Source organism: Panthera leo, chromosome A1 (genome assembly GCF_018350215.1).
Source record: "Panthera leo isolate Ple1 chromosome A1, P.leo_Ple1_pat1.1, whole genome shotgun sequence".
NCBI lineage: Eukaryota > Metazoa > Chordata > Mammalia > Carnivora > Felidae > Panthera > Panthera leo.
This window is the reverse complement of record NC_056679.1, coordinates 51,662,976-51,682,158: the sequence shown is the minus strand read 5'-3', so window position 1 is coordinate 51,682,158 and position 19,183 is coordinate 51,662,976.

The following is a 19,183-nucleotide window of genomic DNA, read 5'->3' as shown; positions in this document are numbered from 1 at the left end:
TCTGTGAAGCAGGTATAGCAGGGATACGAGATCTTCCTCGAGGTCAGTGGCAACCTGGGCTGCACAGTGGTACCACCTGTGGAGCATTAAAAAAAAATTACCAGTACCCGTCTCCCAACCAGATTGTGACGCCATTGTGCCAAGAGTGGTATGGGCAGAGATTTTTAAAGTTCCTTCCACCCCCAGGCGATCCTAATGTGCAGCCAAGGTTGAGAACCATTGCTATAGCATCAGCAAGCACCTCTCTTCCACAGTGGGAAGGATAAACTAGAAGAATGAATGGAGTTACTACAACAATCAAATAAGTTCACACACACACAAAACTGATTTGCACAAGGCCTAGCATGTGGTAGGTGCTCAACAAATGGGTTTTTTCCTAAGTTTTTACTTCCCCTCCTGTTTCCCCTCTAAAACTGCCAGTCTGGAGGCTCCTGGGTGGCTTAGTCGGTTAAGTGTCCAACTTCAGCTCAGGTCATGATCTCGCGGTCCGTGAGTTCGAGTCATGTCAGGCTCTGTGCTGACAGCTCAGAGCCTGCAGCCTGCTTCAGATTCTGTGTCTCTCTGTCTGCCCCTTCCCCATTCACACTCTGTCTCTCTCTCTCTCTCTCTCTCTCAAAAATAAATAAACATTAAAAACAATAAAAAATAAAATTGCCAGTCTGTCCTGGGCAGAGGCCGGGCAGGGTGGGAGAGGTCATGTTCTTTTTAGGTGACAGCTTAATTATCAAATAATACTCAGGCAAGAACCAACCACTAGAAGCAAATATCATTTAGGAATCAAAGGAAGAACAACAGCAAAAATGAGAAGAGGGTCATTCAGAGGGACGATGGATAGATACCAAGAAAGGTTTGCCTAATTCAGACTCCTAACTCACTATCAGTCTCCTCAAGGAAGCCAACACTGTCGTGCATAGAGATCCTTCCTTGGGAGTCTTTTTGTTCCTCAAAGATTCTACCACCATGGACTCAACATTGGTCATTAATGGAAGCATTATTAAACTCTCATTAAGAAGCACCGGAAAACCCTTCTTTCTATAGCTTTCCCACCTGCCTGCTAAAGCCACCCTTCACCCAGAAGGGCCCAGTCAAATCTCATGTCTTCCAAGGAAATTTTATAGATTCTCTAGAGTGGAATTTACTTTTTCCCTCCACCTTCATTGATGGTGAAGGTGGTGAAGCTTCATTAACTCTTCATTGATGAGCACAATGCAACTTACCATGAAAGATATGTACGTGTGTAACAGTCTCTGACAGACCACATAATCCTAGAAGGCAGGGACCAGAATGACCGTCTTTGTATCCTTCACCACGTATGGCTCAGTGTCAGACATAACAAGTACTAGCTAACTACGGGGTTTGGAGTGCAATGACCTGCGTGTCACATAGGGTTCTTCTGTAATATGATACATGCATTTCTAAAAGTCCCTGTGCTGTGTGGTATCTTGCAATCTAAACCACGGAGTATATAGGAGAATAGGGGTTAGGTGTACAACATTCATCAGTGACACTGAAAAACAAGATAGGAACTTGGTAGAAACAGTAGCACGTGTTAAACAGTTGTAAGTTTACACACACTGAATGAGTTTAGAATATGCAAATACTATAATGAATATGGCACTTTACTTCAAAAAGGCCTGAAGTTTGCCTGCAGGAGTTCTGTCTGGAAGGATTGCAGCTTGTGAGTCATTGTGGAGTGGTAGAAGAGGGGTTTTCTAAAACCAGAGGGGAAGTTACAATGGCAGATGTAGATGGGAGCCTCACAATGCACCCAGTGACCAGAGAACTGGTGGATGTCCGAGGTGTGTGGGGTGAGTTTTGTGTTCCTAGGCTGCCAGAGCCGGCTGAGCATAGTTTTCTGTGTTCACCTAACGCTCCTGAGGGCAGAGTTGCACCTACGCAAATGTGAAATCCATTCATGCATAGGGGCACTTGTACCCAATGTTTATAGCAGCACTTTCAACACTAGCCAAATTATAGAAAGAGCCTAAATGTCCATCAACTGATGAATGGATGAAGAAATTGTGGTTTATATACAGAATGGAATGCTACATGGCAATGAGAAAGAATGAAATCTGGCCTTTTGTAGCAATGTGGATGGAACTGGAGACTGTTTTGCTAAGTGAAATAAGTCATACGGAGAAAGACAGATACCATATGTTTTCACTCTTATGTGGATCCTGAGAAACTTAACAGAAGACCATGGGGGAGGGGAAAAAAAAAGAGGTTAGAGAGGGAGGGAGCCAAACCATAAGAGACTCTTAAACACTGAAAATAAACTGAGGGTTGATGGGGGGGTGGGAGGGAGGGGAAAGTGGGTGATGGGCATTGAGGAGGGCACCTGTTGGGATGAGCACTGGGTGTTGTATGGAAAAAATTTGACAATAAATTTCATATTAAAAAAAAAGAAAAGAAATCCATTCCTATTCTAATTGTTTTCTGACATATTAATCACGTTGGAAGCAAATTCACATTTGCAAAATAAGTGCTACAGCAGAATTGACCATATTATACAGTGTGAAATATAATTAATTCATATTTGCAAATAGGCAGAAAGCTACACGAAGACACATGCCCTACTGTTTCCAAACAAAGCTAAAGTGAAATGAAAGTATGAGATTGTGAGCCAGAAATACAGTGTATCATCTCCTTGTGGGATGTAATGTAGGCAAGTCACTTAGGTTTACACTGCCCTTCTTTTCCATTCTCTAAGATGGGGATAATATTTTGTCTACTTACCAGACGTGTACAGTGAGATGACTGCATAATATTCCACAGATCAGTCAAGATGAAAGTCATTCTGGTAAATTCTGAGTCATGAGCTTTTATAAACTTCAAAATAAAGTTATATTCTTTGCATATCAAAGACTGAGGTTTGTCCGCAGATATGTTTTGTAATCTCTAGAATAAGCTTAGTAGTTGAGTGAAAGTCAACATTTCCATGTAAATTGTACCAGTCCTGTGGTGCATTGTTGACAGACAAACAGCTGGTCATACGGGAGTCAGCCTTGCATCTGTCCATACTGACACTGAAGTGACCTGAAGCACATTGCTTCTCTGGCAGTAAAAACCTTACAGATTTGGACTATCATTTAATATTAAGTTTGCCTTTTAAGACAAATGTCAAAAAGGCAGCTTCATTTTCTCTTACCATACTGAGGAAATGAACGGATACTCCTCAAAAATGACTCAAGGCAAAAGACATTAATGGTTTTTCTATTCTGAGATTAGAAGAAAGTAGAGAACCACATGAATCCCACATGAAATCAGCTGGTCATTTCCTGAGATGCTGGCTTGGATTCATAAATGATAAAATGGGAAATAACTGTATTTTTCATTTATTGGCTATGATAGGGATATTTGTATAATAAAATGTTTTGTCTAATTTGCCATCTATCTACCAGGAGGTTATTTCCTACTGAAAGATGTGAAGTTTATAATTATCCTGCAGTCTACTTTTAGAAAACTGAGTTTCCTTTTCTATACATTCATTCCATATTTCTGAGACATTCTGTACTCCCTAAACAAAGTTGGAAATTTTATATTGGTTCTTAACATCTTAAACTGACATACCTTTCAGAAGTTATGAATTTTGACACTTTGAATTGCTGCTAGACTCAATATGTTTATATTCTAATTTTCATATGACTCCTTACAGATTTTTCCAAAAGCTAGAGCAATAATAATAAATGGTCTAGTGCTTACTAAGTATTATATTCTTCTTGTCATGTTATTATTTATCTATTTATGTATGTATTTATTTATAAAATGTTTTATTTGAGTATCGTTACATTAGTTTTAGGTGTGCAGTGTAGTGATACAGATTTCCTACTTAATTTCTCAATAGCTCCATATGTTAGGTAATTAATCTTAGTATATAGACAAAGAAACTGAGGCACAAGGAAGTTAAGTAACTTGTTCAAAGTCCAAAAGTTGGAAGTTATGGAATGGTATTTGAAACTAGGCAATCTATCTCCAGAGTTCATGCATTTAACTTTTGTGCTATGCTGCCCTCATATACATCGTAATATGGTATACCTTATTAACCTTATGAAAAGAAAGCAATTTATAAATTTCTCCATTGTCAATTCAGGATCTCAATCATGTGCCAAATCAGCTTAAACTGCTCTTGCATCAAACCTACCTACCGTCACCCTTTCTTGCACACACTCATTTTATAGCTCTTGTTTCCTCCGCACTTTAGTTGATTTTGATGATTAAAGAGAACTGTTCATCTGCAACAAAAGCAGACATTTCTGCCGATAGCAATAAATGACAGCTGAAACAGCATTTAAAGTACATCTTGAATAAATGTTCAAAAGCATGGCCTTAGGGCAATTTCCTGTTTTACTGGAAAATCTACTTTGCTAGTGTCTGATAAAATTGTATGAACAGTGGAAGCTTAATTCTCCAAGGCATGTTCTATGAAGCATTTGACAGCTTATCTGATGAAATCCACTCTACCACCAGTTCAGAGAGACCATGTGCCCCTCACGGAGGAAGCCCAGTCTGAATGGCTCTTGTAGCCTTGGGGCTGATGTTATTAGTTCCTAAATGAACTGATTAGTGTTTCCTTGACTTATTTCCCAGCAACTGTATGTATGCTGACACACCAAAGCTTTTCCATCTTGTACAATCAATCCACCGTTGAAAATGACTTGCTGGGGTGTGGAAATCTCATTAGAACTATTTAATATTTTGAGCCATCCAGGTGATTCAATCAATTTAGCCAAAATTAAATCACTACTTACATGAGATTAGATGAAGTGTCCATTCAGGCCCACAATTAAATGTTCCACTTCCCCTAAACTATGGCAAGAATAAACAACCACTCTTATGTGGAATGCCAAGCTGTTGGCCCCTATGCCCCAGATCTGCCAGGAGGTGGTAGAAAAGAGTATAACACAGAAATTTGCCGTAGCATATTCCCCATTGCACAAGTTAATAATGTATTAACATTGATAACTCTTCAAATTCAAATGCAATTGCCAAGATTTCCTAACCTAGATGCAATGATCTACACCAGGGCTATGCGTCTTCTGATTTCTTTAACTGTCAAAGTTTAGGATTACTCACATAACCAGTATCAGAGTCAGAGTCTTTGCATTCCAGGTAGTTGCCAGTGTGTGTGTGCGCGTGTGTATGTGTGCATGTGTGTGTGTGTGCGCATGTGTGTGCGTTTCTCACCCTCTTTCCATCAAATGCTGATCAGTACTGAATGGCCTGGTTAGAGAGAACAGTATTTACGACCTGATGTAAACCTGATATTTCCAAAATGGCCCCTACAATGTATCCTTTGTGTTAAGCCATCCAGGACAGAGCTGGACAACCAAATAGCATTATTTTGGGGTCCCTATAGAATTTCTTTTAGGGTCCTTAAAGGATTATTTTTTTTCTCATTTAGGCTTTGATGTGCTGTCACATTATAAGGGTAAAAGTGAAAATTTTGGCTATATTTACCATATAGATACTATTGAGAATATTGTTCCTTATATCACACAATGTCTTCATTATGAGAAAAGCCAAGGATATCTCTCTAGGGTCTCAAAATTCTTCTGCCTTTGAATCACTGGTTACTTTTTGTTTTATGAACACTGTGAAGACTGTAATTGTTCTTTCTCTTCCGGACAATGTAAAGCCAGAGGTGTGGCTTACTCTTACAACACGCACCAGTTTCTGATGAGCATTTTATGTACTGATCTCATTCGTGGCTTCATCCTACATTTTTAATCTCATCTACTCTTAGGATGCTTTTCCTCTTTCACTTATTTGACCATGGATAGTATCTAGCTTCAGGGCATATGTTCCTGAGCCACCTGAAATTTTACTAGAGCATGCCAGGGCATAAATAAATGAGTGAATAAACGACCTGGGGCTAAGCATATTGGTCATTCCCTCTCCAAGGTGATTCTTGCGATAATATGACAAGGGCAAAGAGGAGAAGGAAGATACAGTTATTGATGACCATGAAAATCTGACCAATTCAGTGATAGAGAAAATTCTATTTGCTGACTCTGCATCATCAAGGAAATTACTTAACTTCTCTGAGTCCCAGTTTCTTTATTTTTTAGTAAGATGATATCTCATACAACGGTTATGAATATTTGATGCGACCATTCATTGATTCCAGCAGCAGAGGCACGACTAGGCTATAGTCAGTGTATACACACAGTACCACGTGTACTGCAGATGACTCTGGATGTTGGAACAGAAGGGCAAACAAGAGACGCAAAGTTCCTTCTCTTTGGAAGTGTGTAGTCTCATGAGGGGAGACAGAAAAGAAACACGTAAGCTGATAAACGAACAAGATCATTTCGGGTGGGAGTGAACGCTGGGAATGCTGTGACAGGGAAGTTCATCATCCAAGTCTTCTTGAGAAAGTAACCTTGAGCTGAGGCCTGTGTGTGGTAGGTAGCATCAGCTGTACCAAAGAGAGGGAGGGGCATTTCAAAGGGATTCAGGTAAAGTCATCAACAAATTCAAAGGCTATGAGACGGAACCCCACTTGTTGCTATCAAAGAGCAAAAAGAAGGTCACAAGTCCGGGCATGGTGCCTAAAGACAGAAGGGTCAATAAGGAAAGAGGATATATACAGTACTTTTTCTGTGCTTGGCCTACAGTCAGACTTCTTAAGTGGCAGATGGTAATTACCATACTGTAATATTTTTTTTGTATTTTTTTAATGTTTATTTATTTTGGGGACAGAAAGAGATAGAGTGTGAGTGGGGAAGGGGCAGAGAGAGAGACACACACACACACACAGAATCCGAAGCAGTCTTCAGGCCCTGAGCCTGACGTGGGGCTCGAACCCACGGGGAGTGAGATCGTGACCTGAGCCAAAGTCGAATGCCCCACCGACTGAGCCACCCAGGCGCCCCTATACTATAACATTTTTAAGCAAATGCTGGAAAACAGTGACTACTTATGGTTATTTTTACCACACTAGAAAGGAAAAAAAAATATTCTGTTTATTTCCCTCATAAGCCAAGACCTAGAGCACAGAGCAAGAAAGGTGACAGATACAGTGGAGCAAAGTTAGCTTCCTAAAGAGGCAGCCAGAATTTGTTCCCTGGGCACAAATGTAAAATCATGAACTCCGGAGAAGGTGCCTAAAGGCCTCACCAATACACACCCAGGGTCCACACAAAGTCCTGGCTCTTGATGAGGAGACAAAAACTAGCAGCAAGATCTGACAAAGGTTTGTCCTTAGCCCTGTGCCTTCACTAGTAACCAAATGCCCAGTATGGAGACAATCAATCTCTGTCTCCCCTTCTGGAAAGGGTGATAAAAGAGAACCATAATATAGCCTCTGCTTTTCCAGGTAACTACTAAGATATTTTTTATGCACAAAAAAAAAAAAAAAAATGAGAAGTTACTATAGCACAACAGGCACAGCCAATACTCTGCAAAAGCTGAAGAATAATATGCAGGATATGCCATGTTTTACTAACACTAATTTGGGGGGATAGTCAAGAAAAATGTCTGGAAAATTCTATATAAAATAATCCTTTAGGAAAGCAATAGCTATTTATTACATCAATTAACACAATTGTGAGGGAGCTTTGGGAGAACATGAAGCCTTTTGATCATTTTAAACCATTTAAACTATAGCCAGCATTCTGAATAGCCTCAAACTCTCTGGAGGCTTTTCATTGTTAAATGAGAAAAGTCTAGTAGTAGCCAAACCTGTGTAGCTGAACTATCAGAGGCATCTAGAATTATGTTGGATTCTTTCTTTCTGCCATCAACAGGGTGGGCTTTCCCAATAATGAATATGCTCTGTGTTAGAACACTTCTGATCTCAACCCAGAAAATGAAGCAACAATTAAAATGTCACTTCACACATATGGTTCTACTTCAGGCTACAGAAGCTTGTATCTCCCTGAGAGCCCAAAGATGTTCATTCTAGAGAACACACTCCCAACACCGCTCCCTTGACAGTGTCTCAGGGGCCAAAATAAGCATTTCTTGCTGATATTTAGTAGAATCTGATGCCCTGAAATGGAGTGCTTTTCATCAGCCTTCACATTTCAGTCTCAGGGGGGAAAAAAGGGCAAGACTCCCCTCAATTCCAAAGTAGATACAAATGTGGAAGGAAGGATCTTATTTATTTCCCACTACAGAGAAAATTTCTAGTTAAGATAACAAGTGGTGGAGGCGGGACAAAGAACAAAAACCAACAGGCCTGTCTACTGATGTGACTTCTTGATATCTATGTGAGTTTTTATGAGATAAGAGCCATCTGGCAGTTGTTGGACAGTTGGGTTTGGGGTTTTGGTCTTACTTCTCTGTTGTTGCTATTGGAGTTTATTTTATGTAGAAAAATAGCAGCCAGAGCGGCTCTTAAAATCTTGCCCTTAACATTCTCCTTTAAATCTCTGGGACTTTCATGGGGAGGACATGAAGTTGATTTATCACGGGGTTCTGAAAACAGTCAAGTCTTGGTTGATTAGCATTCTGTAAAGAGTTGAGTGAAGCTGCTTTGGATCTTTAAAGCAATTGATATTGCCTTTAAAAGACCAAAACTAGGCTTAACATACTTCATTGACCCAGTGATCCACCTAGAACAGTAAATGCACCTGTTTGTCTCTGTTAAAAAACGTTGAGAAGCTAACACCTTCAGGGACATGCTTGTCAAAAGACGGAACTTTCTGAAAATTTCAAGTATTTCCTTTAGTTGTAATTTGTTGTGTGAATAAAAAAACACAGTTTTTTCCTCCAAAGATATAGCTCATTTTGTAAAGATGAGGCTTTCTAACAGAAAACTTGACTGAAATCATCAAGTCCAATATTCACCACTTGGATTTCCCCCACCATTCAATCTAATGTGAGCTCCAGAATCTGGTAGCGCTGATGGGCTTCCGAGGTTAATGTTGCCCATACTTCTTTCTGAAGCATGAACGGAAAATGACAAGAAGGTAGACGAGATTTTTCAGAGTTCTCCCAGCCCAGTCTGCTCTGTGGCCAAGAACTTCAACAGCAACTCAGTACATGTTTCTACAACTTCACATTTCCTTCATATGAAAACAACTCAGGGTATTTGCACATCAACTTACATCATGTGATTTTCAAGCAGCTTTCTCATCATCAACTCACAGTCTCTCCCACAGACCATACCAAAAGCTTGCTGCACAAACTTGGCCAAGATTCAAAATATAAATCACAGGTGCTTGTCAAGTTGATGTAAGCATTGGAAGGCCATCCTAGACACATGCCTGGAAAACCAGCTTGGCTCCGAGAGGCAGCCCAGAGCCAGTCGAAATATGGGTCCCGTTTCCTCCTGCACCTCTGAATCAGTTCTAAGCAAAGCCGTCCTCTTTCCTCTTCACAGAGCGGCAGCTGAGTGTGACAAAGACAACTTAGCCAAAAACAGGGGCTTACAAACTTGTTCAAGGGACATCTTGGAACACACTTGATCTCTCAGATTCGTTTACCTCCATGAAACAATAAACAAAAGAGGCGGGCCAAACCGCAACTCTTAGGAGAGTAATTGCTTCCCCAAGTGCTCCAGGACTCAGCTTCCTGAAATGTCCTCATTTGTCACCAGGCACAGAAGTCTTTCCGCTTCCTGAGCCACAACTGCGGAGTAGCAGTGCTGGGCAGCACGGTCAGCTGCTGGAAGTTTCAGGGAGCTGACTATGGAGAACTAAGCTGCTGACTGACACCCTGGTAAAACAGGCAAAGGGTGGGGGCTCCACAGCTCCATAAGTAGTTGACGACCCCGATTGCCCAGCTAGACAGATACTGTGCAGAAAGGAAAAGGTGGCAGGGAAAAAGGAGGTGTTGAAAGTCATCAAGAAGATCCATAGAACTTTCCACAGCAGTCTTATATCATGCCTAGTCACTGTCTGCTAAACGAGAACAGAAATGAGTTCCCCTTGCCCTCAACATCATGAAAGCAGGAGCAGCCAGAGGGGAGTCAAGAAGGCACCTGCTGGGAAATTCCTAGGGAAAAATTACCTGGCACTGCCCCACCAGTTAAAGGCATCTTTTAAAGAATTAAAAATATCTCCTTTTCCCCCCAAATAAGTATTATTTGTAAAATCAGAAAATGAAAGGAAATAGAATACAGGACAAAGAAAGAAGAAAATAGAAATATACAGAAGGATTAAGAGAAAGATGAGGGAGAGCGTGTGCACAGAGGGGAAAACCAACACAATAGCTCCTTCCAGGAAAGAGTTCTGAGCATAGCAATGATAAACTATAACCACACTGGGATTAAGCTGAAGCTGACATTTGTTATGATTGAACTATTTTCATTTCTCTAGGATACAGGAAATCCAAGAAAATAGAAGTCCTTTGGTGTGAGCGTCAGCATTCAATGACAGAATGTTCATGAGCCTTGTCAGTAAGTCCTTAGAGAAGGAAACTAGGTAATTGTGCTACTAATCCCTTAGCATATGTTGTTCCAGTTAATTCTAGCAGCAATTTCTTGATGTGGTTAATATTCCTACTTTGTAGAAAGAAACCAAAACTCAAGAGGTTGATTGAGGGAAGGTTGCACAGGAGAAGAGCTAGGATTTCAATTCAGATCATGAGATTCTAAAAACTGTGCCCTATGTCTTTATCACACCCTGCCTGTGCACCTGAGCACCTGCATTTCAAGAACCCTCCTCCTGTGTTCATTTACTTTATGAACTCAAGCTTCACACAACCTAACAAAGACCCTGAACTATGGCAACCTCAGCTCTTCTAATCTTTACATTAGAATATTGCTAACCATAAGAAAACTATTGGGTTTTGGGGGGGATTTTGCATTCAGTGTATATCTTAGCCAGTGCTAAATTGCTAAATGGTATCGACTGGCCCAGATTAACCCTAACACTATCAGTCATTCTTGTCAAGGTAACCAGGGATTCCATCTTGCTGACTCTAGTTGTCAGGACAGTCTTCACCTCACTTGGCATGGTTGACAGCATTTGACATTGTTGATTATTTCCTCCATTTTGCAAGTCTTTATTCACTTGGTTTCCAGAGCATTACACGGTCCAGCTTTCCTTTTGCCTCAGCTGACGATCCTTTACAGTCTCTGGTGCAGGCAATTTTTCTTCTTCTGCCCCCTTCTCTACCCACATCAAATCCCTAATTTTATCCACTGCCTCAGCTTAAAGACCATCTAGATACCCCACTCAAAAACTCTCCCAAAAGATCCAGATTTATGTTTTGAATTGCCAAGACATCTTCCAATGGACATCTAAATGACTCTGCCACCTCTTAAAATCATTCCCCTTCCTCAGTCTTCCCAATTTTAGTAAGTGGAACCTTCCTTACATAGTGACTCTGGCTAAATAAAAATTCAGGAGTCATCTTTAAGTTCTTTTTCCTATTACACACTGTATCAAATCCAACGGTAATACTTTTGGATCAACCTTTAAAACTATTTCCAGAATCCAAACAATTCTCCAGAATCTACTGTCATGTTTTGAATCCTAGATCCCAACAACCCTCAGTATATAACTGCAACAATCCGCATGTGTCTCACTTCCCATCAGCTTCCTCTCTTACACTTTTAGAGTCTACTCCAACTCAAGCCTCCAAGTGCCTGATCTTGCCTTGCCTGTCTCTATGATCTCATCTCCCATGTTCCCCTCCTTCATTGCCCTCTACTAATGTTCCTCTTCCTATTGTTCAGCAAACTCACACACTCATTTCTACCTCAGGACCTTTTCATTTGCTATTTATTCCCTCTGCCCAGAATGCTCTTCCACCAAATCTCATGATTGTTTCATTGATGCCTTTTCTAAGATGTTATCTCCTTAAAGAGACCTCCCCTAACCACCCACACCAAAAATATCTTCTTCCATCTTTGCCCTGCAGTACATGTTGTATTTGGTTTCACTACATGTATCCCTAATACATTACATATTGTTTTGTTTGTAATCTGTCCTCCACTGAGATACCAATTCCATATGGAAAGTCAGCTGCCCCCTTTTCTCAATTGTATTTACAATGTATATAACAGTGCCTGATACATATTAGGTCCTCCAAAACTAAATCAACAAGTTAGTGTAAAAGAATGTAGGAAAAGACATCGGTTAGAGATAACATTGCAGAGGTAAGCTATTGGTCAAATGACTTTGGGTTTTGAAGGCCACAGGAAGTGGTTTAGATTCTCTTCTAAATACAGTAGAAAACCTATACAAGATCTTAGAGACAAGAATCATCTAACTAATGTTTTAGGAGATGACTGCTCTGTGGAGGATGATATGCATGATTAATTACAATCTCTTAAAAATCCATGTGCAAATCAGATGTTGGTAAATCAAATAATATTCTTAAGGCATTAAAGTAATCCTCAATTGCATACAATAAAGAATCTGTGGGCAGCAGAACTGCTGCCTGTTTTATGGGCACAGATTTTCCCCTTGAGGTGGGATAAGAGCAGAAACAATTCCAGCTATGAACTAAGTAGATTTAAAAGAAAAAGTGTGAATACAGAAGAGGTACCCCTCAATTTTATCCCCTGAAACTTAGAGATCTAATTTTTTTTATCATTTGTTTGAATAAGGAGAAACCTTCACTTCGCTGTCAACTTTTGAAAGTTACTTTCACCTTCAGCACGTAGAAAGAATATATGGATAGAGAAGCAAAGTCCTAATGTGAAGGGAACAGGGGGAAATTATAAGGCAAAGGAAGCTATCTTCACAATGTGGATTCATTTAAGTTTATTTTATTTCATCAGAACAATATAACTTCCCCCAGAATAAGAATAAAGTCATGCCCCTGATTAATAAATCCAAAGCAAACATTGAACTACACAGAGTATGAAGCATTGCATATTCCTGCTATGTAACACGGCAATGGGGAACCATATTTTGTGGTATTGCACAATCTCAAAAACAGATTAAACACAGATGGCAACATTCCATGCCTAATTATGTAGTCTTTTCTTATCTCCAACGTCCATGAAATAAACAGAGCCATTACTCTAAAGGGAACTCCTAATTTGGGGAAATTGAGGCAAAGGCATGCCTAAGTAGCACGGGATACACAGCCAAATAAAAATAAAAAGAGGCCTCACACTCAAAGTCCTTGCCTTCCCTTGCACAATTCACATTTCCTTTCAAAATATTTACATGCAGAAGATATTTAATGAAGATAATGGAAGAAACCAACTCTAACCCCAAGAGTCGTGCACACGGAAATCTGAAACAGATGAGAAGCTCATTTGTAGCCAGTTGTATTTCGGGAGAAAGGAAAAGAAACACTCTTCCCCCCCCACCCCCAATAAAAAGGATGGGTTTGAGGCAGACTTCCTAATTAAAGAAACTCAAACCAAAGATGACACATCTCTCTGTGAACAATTAAAGGGGGATTGAACAAATGTGGGTGGCATGTGAGTTGTAAAAAATAAGTTTGGAAAACTCATGTAGGAGTATGACAATATTTTTGCACAGGGACAAAGTGGGACAGAACATGGAGAGTGCAATTATAAGTGAAAAGGAAAATGGAAAATGAAAATCTGGCCCTTTGTGAAATATTTTCTCCTCTTCTTAACTGAATAACAACCTCCAATGGAAATGTTATTGTATTGACTGTAAGCTCCTTGAAGACAGGAACGATGCCTCCCCACTTGTTTTTAAATCTCAAATATCAGGGACTCAATGAATGTTAACTAATAATAACTGAAGAGAAGCAGAGAAGGAGGAAGAAACAACAGAAATTGAAGGAAAAGAGTTAAGTGTATTATCAGAGGCCTTTCCCTATCTTGCAATAGGAAGTAAATACACAAAAACGGGGATTCACAGAATTCGGGGGCTTTCTTCATTTAAGTGTTTTGCCTTAATTGCTAAGTCAAAACTACTGTCTTTACAGTGAAGGCAACTGTCTAAACCAAAGCAGAGATTTTTTTGTTTTGTTTTGTTTTTGTTTTTTAATTGGAAATACCTTTATTTTACATCCATTTATAAAACATAATTTCAGTATATATTGAACCTTATTTGGTAGTTTTTTTCCCCTTAACATTTTAAATATGTTTTTTCAATGTCTTTCTGCTTCCATTGTTCCTAATGAGAAGTCAGCCATTAACTATATCATTTTATTTATTTTTTGTTATTTTTTTTGGCAAATCCTATTTTATTATTTTTTAATTTTTTAATTTTATTTTTCATTTTTTTTAATTTACATCCAAATTAGTTAGCATATAGTGCAACAATGATTTCAGGACTAGATTCCTTAGTGCCCCTTACCCATTTAGCCCATCCCCCCTCCCACAACCCCTCCAGTAACCCTCTGTTAGTTCTCCATATTTATGAGTCTCTTCTGTTTTGTCCTCCTCCCTGTTTTTATATTATTTTTGTTTCCCTTCCGTTATGTTCCTCTGTTTTGTCTCTTAAAGTCATCCTATAAGTGAAGTCATATGATTTTTGTCTTTCTCTGACTGACTCATTTCACTTAGCATAATACCCTCCAGTTCCATCCACATAGTTGCAAATGGCAAGATTTCATTCTTTTTGATTGCCGAGTAATACTCCATTGTATATACATATATACCCCATCTTCTTTATCCATTCATCCATCAGTGGACATTTGGGCTCTTTCCATACTTTGGCTATTGTTGATAGTGCTGCTATAAACATGGGGGTGCATGTGTCCTTTCGAAATAGCACACCTGTATCCCGTGGACAAATGCCTAGTAGTGCAATTCCAAATCAGAGATTTTAAAGTACACATTCCAAGAACAGCTTTGCATATCAGTACAGTATCTCAGGTCCTTTCAGATGTCAACAGAATCAAGATTGGGTTTGGAGCCTGCAGACCAAAGTAAAGGTAGGAGATGCAAAGAGGCGCTTCATCCTGCTGGGCCCTGCAAGACTTCCCAGGTCCTTGCCAGAGGTCTGTCTGCATCTGCTCCTGGCCTTCCCTCTCCACCAAACCCCTGCAAGGTGATAGAAGGGAGCTATTGGCATCACTCCTGGATGCTTGTCACTCACTCCAAAGATGCTTTACGTACTAAGAAAACAATGACCAGAAGGAACTTTTGGTCCCTGTAAGAAAAAGACAGACCTCTTTCACCGAACATGCAAATGCACAAGATTGCAAGCATTGTAGCTGTCCGTTTTGATGAAGCCAGAACTTAGCTGTGTGACCTTCCAGAAGGCAGAATTAGCCTGTCATCTGCTTTTAAACACAGGTAAGCGTCATCTTCCATAGCACATCTGGATGCCTTATGCTGATGATCACGCTGAGGATTTGGTTGGGTGAGAATAATAATGCAATCCAAGGAAGCATTACTTGTGTCAGGAGACCTAGGACTGATGGAAAGATTCTGAAAGGAGGAATCTGGCTCAGCAGGTGAGCAGACACTGCAAGTCCAGGTGGGCATGGTTCAAGATCCACAGCCAGTTAGTATCTGAGGAAGAAAGGAAGGAGGGTAGAGACTCCTAAGACACCTGAAGTGAGTTCTGCGAAAACAAGGAATACCATGATCTGGGCTGACATAGTCAAGCAGAGATTTCCAGCTGAAGGGACAGGATTAAACAAATACATTTATCTCTAGCACCCACTAAGCCCTAAATTTAGAATGAAGGATTAAAAAAAATGATACTAATTAATAAGAACAAAAAGACTTGCAGGTGAAACGGTAGGAAATAATATACATCAATAACATGTCAGAAGGTGGAAATCCCAAGGACGAGTTACAGCTGCCTCCACAGAGCCCAGATAACAGACTCCTCTCTGACCAAAGCCAAGCCCTACCTGACTGGCTGGGATGCGGGCTGATCACACAGGATCCATTCAAATCCTTGTAAGAAATGGTCAGACTTCCATTCCACTCCCCGACTCTTATAGCTGGCTGACACAGTATAAACAGAATATAAAACAATCTAAAACAGAAGGTTTATTCTCTGGTAATGTTGTGCCAGAAAGGCTCTGTCAGGGGCAAAGGTGAAGCACCTCATGAAAACAAGGGACTTGTATTAATTTTGTAAATTGAATGTTTTAATGTTCTTCTCTGTGACTGAACAAAAGTTCCCAGGTCTGAGCTTGCAACCCAGGGGTGTGGGGGGAGAATAATTTATTGATACCAGTAGATATAAATTATCATATGGGCAGAGGGCTCTGTCTGCCTGGAGATCTTATGATGAAGCAATTATACCTCATTTTTTATAGACAATAATAAAACAAAATGAGGAAAAATGAAGTGTAACAACCAAAACTCTTTAGCATCCAATTTTTTAATAAACACTTTATTATGGAGAATTTCAAACATGTATAAAAGTGGAGAAAATAATATAATAAACCCATTACCCACATTCAATAATTATGAATTTCAGCAATTATTAATTTTTATGGCCTATTGTTACATGTTTACTCTCTTCCTTCCCTGGAGCTTCCTTCTTTCCCTTATTATTTTGAAGCAAATCCCACATATCATGTCATTTCATCTACAAAGAGTTCAGTGCATGTCTTTAAAAAATAAGATGTATTTTAAAATTTCCTAGATTTAGAACCAGCATGTTCTAAATAGGAACACTGATCAAAAATCATGTTTATTGGTTGAATTTTCTGTAGTCACATCTTTTAAATTAAAAACTAAGAAGAAGGTAAATCTTAGAGTCAGGACATCAAGGTATTGGAAAACCATTTAGAGATATGATCTCAGTGCCCTTATTTAGCCAATGCAATAGCTTAAGGTCAAGGTGTTTAAGTGACCTTCAAAAGGTGAGGTGCTGCTTGGAGGTGAAGTCTCAGCTAGTTCCCAGCTTTATCTGGAATCAATGAGCTTCAAAGACATACATATTTTCAGTTGTATGGATTGTACAGGTAAGTAAAATCTACTGCCTACCGTGGTGACTTAGTATTTGCATAAAATTGACTAAGCCAGAACTGTTTCCCTGAATGGTTTGAGTTAGGATTGTCCAAAAGAGAAATTTATTCATGATTTAGAAGGTGGAGGAGAGGCAGTTGCCATGTTTACAGAAAAGATTGGTTGACAGTGAGGCGAGTTGCAGCTCACCGCATGCACCTTGTCACAGATGTGCTGGGTCACCTCATTGGCATGGAGCAACATCCAGGCCTTGATTCTTCCAGCTTCTTCCAGATTTTCAGCAGCTTCTCCATGGAAAAGCATACCAGCTCTTTTGCAGTCACCCATGGCATCAAAGTAGGATGCTTGGAAGCAGTCAGAGATCACCACGAATTCCAGCTCATCCTCCCGGGTTTCACTCTGTCCATGGCCATCCACATTCCATGCTCTTCTTCCCGTTTGAACTTCTCCCAGATGACTTGGGCCCAGCACTCAGCCGCAAGGGCGGCATACTCAAGTAACTGCTCAACCAGCTCCCATAACTGCATAAGGTCAAATCCCTACAATAAACCTTCTTTATCACCCAGTAGCATTCTCCTTCTCTGATCAAACCCTTATTGGCACACCTGCATGACTAATTATACTGAAATCAATCAGTAATGCATGGTTTTGACACATTTGAAAAATTGTCATTGACTACCATTTTGTATCTACGTAGCCTTTTTTAAGGTAGCACAATTCTCAAAGTCAATAAAAGTTGTCTCTGAAACCCACAGGTAATCTTTTTTTTTTTTTTTTAATTTACATCCAAATTAGTTAGCATATAGTGTAACAATGATTTCAGGAGTAGATTCCTTAATGCCCTTACCCATTTAGTCCATCCCCCCTCCCACAGCCCCTCCAGTAACCCTCTGTTAGTTCTCCATATTTATGAGTCTCTTATGTTTTGTCTCCCTCCCTGTTTTTATATTATTTTTGCTTCCCTTCCCTTATGTTCATCTGTTCTGTGTCTTAAAGTCCTCATATGAGTGAAGTCATGATATTTCTCTGACTGATGAATTTTGCTTAGCATAATACCCTCTAGTTCCATCCACATAGTTGCAAATGGCAAGATTTCATTCTTTTTGATCGCCAAGTAATTCTCCATTGTATATATATATACCACTTCTTCTTTATCCATTCATCCATCAATGGACATTTGGGCTCTTTCCATACTTTGGCTATTGTTGATAGTGCTACTATAAACATTGGGGTGCATGTGCCCCTTTGAAACAGCATACCCATATCCCTTGGATAAACACCTACTAGTGCAATTGCTGGGTCATAGGGTAGTTCTATTTTTAATTTTTTGAGAAACCTCCATACTGTTTTCCAGAGTGGCTACACCAGTTTGCATTCCCACCAGCAGTGAAAAAGAGATCCTCTCTCTTTCTCCTCATCCTCACCAACATGTGTTTTTGCCTGAATTGTTAATGTTAGCCATTCTGACAGGTGTGAGGTGGTATCTCATTGTGGTTTTGATTTGTATTTCCCTGGTGATGAGTGATGTTGAGCATATTTTCATGTGTCGGTTGGCCATCTGGAAGTCTTCTTTGGAGAAGCGTCTATTCGTGTCTTTTGCCCATTTCTTCACTGGATTATTTGTTTTTGGGGTGTTGAGTTTGATAAGTTCTTCATAGATTTTGGATACTAACCCTTTATCTGCTATGCTGTTTGCAAATATCTTCTCCCATTCTGTTGGATGCCTTTTAGTTTTGCTGATTGTTTCCTTCGCTGTGCAGGAGCTTTTTATTTTGATGAGGTCCCAGTAGTTCACTTTTGCTTTTGTTTCCCTTGCCTCCAGAGATGTGTTGAGTAAGAAGTTGCTGCGGCCAAGATCAAAGAGGTTTTTGCCTGCTTTCTCCTCGAGGATTTGGATGGCTTCCTGTCTTACATTGAGGTCTTTCATCCATTTTGAGTTTATTTTTGTGTATGGTGTAAGAAAGTGGTCCAGGTTCATTTTTCTGCATGTTGCTGTCCAGTTTTCCCAGCACCACTTGTTGAAGAGACTGTCTTTATTCCACTGGATATTCTTTCCCACTTTGTCAAAGATTAGTTGGCCATACGTTTGTGGGTCCATTTCTGGGTTCTCTATTCTGCCCCATTGATCTGAGTGTCTGTTGTTGTGCCAGTACCATACTGTCTTAATGATTACAGCTTTGTAGTATAGCTTGAAGTCTGGGATTGTGATGCCTCCTGGTTTGGTTTTCTTTTTCAAGATTGCTTTAGCTATTCGGGGTCTTTTCTGGTTCCATACAAATTTTAGGATTATTTGTTCTAGCTCTGTGAAGAATGCTAGTGTTATTTTGATAGGGATTGCATTGAATATGTAGATTGCTTTGGGTAGTATCAACATTTTGGCAATATTTGTTCTTCCTATCCAGGAGCATGGAATCA